Genomic DNA, 2,800 nt, shown 5'->3' on the forward strand with positions numbered 1-2,800 from the left:
TCCAACCTTTAAAAGCCTCTATTTGACAACTAGCTTGCCAATATTTATGTTTCATTCCATTAGCATCACCAGGGCTGACTCTCCACTTTAAAAGATATGCGTTTGGCTGGAAGAAATCACTGCTGTTTGCTCATTTCACTTGCTCACACAAACACGGGCATGTACACACACACACACAGATACCTGACATGTCTCTAGTACATATACCCATGTACTTGATCCCTGGGAAAGTTGTCTGGAGTGATGTCTTCTCTGTGTTTGACTTTATCTGTCTTATTTTTCTCAAGTCTCTCTTTTTCCTTATTCAGTTACGAACCTTCTGGAGAATTGAAAAGTAACGGGCTCAAGAGTAACAACAATTGTTAGGATGGTACAGGACCAGGTAGTGTTTTATTCATACGGTTGCTAGGAGCCGGAACAGACTCAACAGCACCTAACATCATCAACAATGGTGCTCATTTCCAGAGCTCATTCTTTTAAGTTAATTTGTTTTGCTCTGCTTTTATTCCTTAATAAGCATCCCATGGATTTTAGAGTTAGGACTGCTAGTATTACCTTGTACCTCAAAGATATAAACATGGGCTTTGAGGACCAGGAGGGAAAAGAAAAGCAAGATAACCCAGGCCCATGGACTGTTGATATATTAGACTGTTATGATTACCAACCAAACATGAATTTGCGCCTGCTCCTTCTACTAGTTTCAGAGTCCATCAGAAAATACACATTTAACTGAATGAGTCATTTAAAATTCCTTTTGAGTACGTGTGTGTGTGTGTGTGTGTGTGTGTGTGAGAGAGAGAGAGAGAGAGAGAGAGAGAGAGCGGGAGAGAGAGTCATCCTTAAGTATCTAGTGGAATATTTTTCTGGACAAGATGCCTCTTCCTGAAAAATGCACATGAACACATAGCACAATTTTTTCCCCCTCTATACAATTTATCTAGCTGCACTGCAAACATAGCTTATCTATAGTCAGAATGTAAAAACAATACTTTAGGAGACTTATGATCCTCTTAATCTAATTTTTATGTGTAAGAATTAATAACTACTTCCAGAAAAGCCTTAGTAAATCAAAACAGGCAAATAAAATGTAAAAGTAAAATATAATTTAGCTCAAAAATAAATTTCATAAGAAGGTTACTTATGAAATTTGTTTGATTAGAATAAGAAATTGAAATTATAGTGTATTTTTTCAAAATGAAAATATCTTTGTCAACCAATCAGCAGACTTTTCATTTTGTGGTAACAAGGATAGCAAATTCTAACTTATAATAGTTATTTTATTGCAATGGGTTTGCTGCCAGAATATTTGCTGCCAGGTGTTGGTGAAAACCATTGCAAAATTTAAGCCAAAATGGGAAAGGATAAGACTCATATCAACTTCATTGTTGGACACATAGATTCTGGCAAGTCTACCACTATGAGTCAACTAATCTTAAATATGGTGGGATCGACCAAAGAACCATCAAAAAATTTGAGAAGGAAGCAGCTGAGATGGCTAAGGGTTCCTCCAAGTATGCTTGGGTCTTGGATAAACTGAAAGTTGAATGTGAGCGACACATCACCATTGATATCTTCCTGTGGAAATTTGACCAGCAAGTACTATGTGACCATCACTGATACACCAGGGCACAGATTATAAACATGATTATAGGTATCTTATAGCTGGCACAGATTAAAAACATGATTATAGGTATCTCATAGCTTGCCTGTGTTGTCTTGTTTGTTGCTGCTGGTGTTGGTGAATTTGAACCTGGTATCTCTAAGAATGGGCAGACCCGTGAGTGTGCCCTTTTGGCTTGCACACTGGGTGTAAAACTGCTAATAATTTGTGTTAACAAAATGGATTCTACTGAGCTACCCAATGGCCAGAAGAGATACAAAGAGTTCATTAGGGAAGTGAGCACCTACATTAAGAAAATTGGTTACAGCCCTCACATTGGCATTTGTGCCAATTTCTGCTTGGAATGGTGATAATATGCTGGAGCCAGGTGCTAACATGCCTTGGTTCAAGGGATAGAAAGTCACTTGTAGGGATGGTAATACCAGTGGAACCATGTTGCTTGAAGCTCTGTATTACATCCTACCACCAACTCATCCAACTGACAAGCCCCTTTGCCTGCCTTTCCAGGATGTCTACACAATTGGTGGTTTGGCCCTGTCTTTGTGGGCAGAGTGGAGACTGGTGTTCTCAAACAAGGCATGATGGTCACCTTTGCTCCAGTCAACGTTACCACTGAAGTAAAATCTGTTAAAATGTACCATGAGACACTAAGGGAGGCACTGGCTGTGACAATGTAGCTTTCAATATATTATAAAACCTTCAGAAGGAAAGGGATGTTATATGGACCATTTGTTGCTTTTTTGTATGGCAGTTCTATTAGTTTTTTAAAATCAGTACTTCTTAAATAGAAACAACTTGACCAAAAATTTATCACAGAATTTTAAGACCCATTAAAACAAAGTTTTATGAGGAAAAAACACAATAAAACAAAGCAATTATTTTATAGCCAATAGTCAGTTTACTCTGATAGTTGAGGGTACACTTGTAGTTTGAGTTGGAATCATACAACATTATTTTCTTTGTTTCCAACTGAGTCAATTTTGACAATGTTTGGATAGTAAATATCGGAGAGTCCTGATGTAGCACTATAGGATATGTACTGGACTGCTAACCGCAAGGACAGTGGCTCAAACCCACCGGTTGCTCCTTGGAAACCCTGTACAGAGTCTCTCTAAGTCAGAACCAACTTGATGGTACTTAACAAAGCAACAACATCATCAAAGAAAAATCAGGGCCATG

At 38.1% G+C, this 2,800-nt stretch overlaps 1 pseudogene; it reads left to right on the forward strand.

Moving 5' to 3' along the window:
• Positions 1–1,351: 1,351 nt before the first annotated feature.
• Positions 1,352–2,315, forward strand: LOC102842953 (annotated as a pseudogene).
• The last annotated feature ends 485 nt before the right edge of the window (positions 2,316–2,800 follow it).

This window comes from Chrysochloris asiatica, unplaced genomic scaffold (assembly GCF_000296735.1).
Source record: "Chrysochloris asiatica unplaced genomic scaffold, ChrAsi1.0 scaffold00028, whole genome shotgun sequence".
Taxonomy (NCBI): domain Eukaryota; kingdom Metazoa; phylum Chordata; class Mammalia; order Afrosoricida; family Chrysochloridae; genus Chrysochloris; species Chrysochloris asiatica.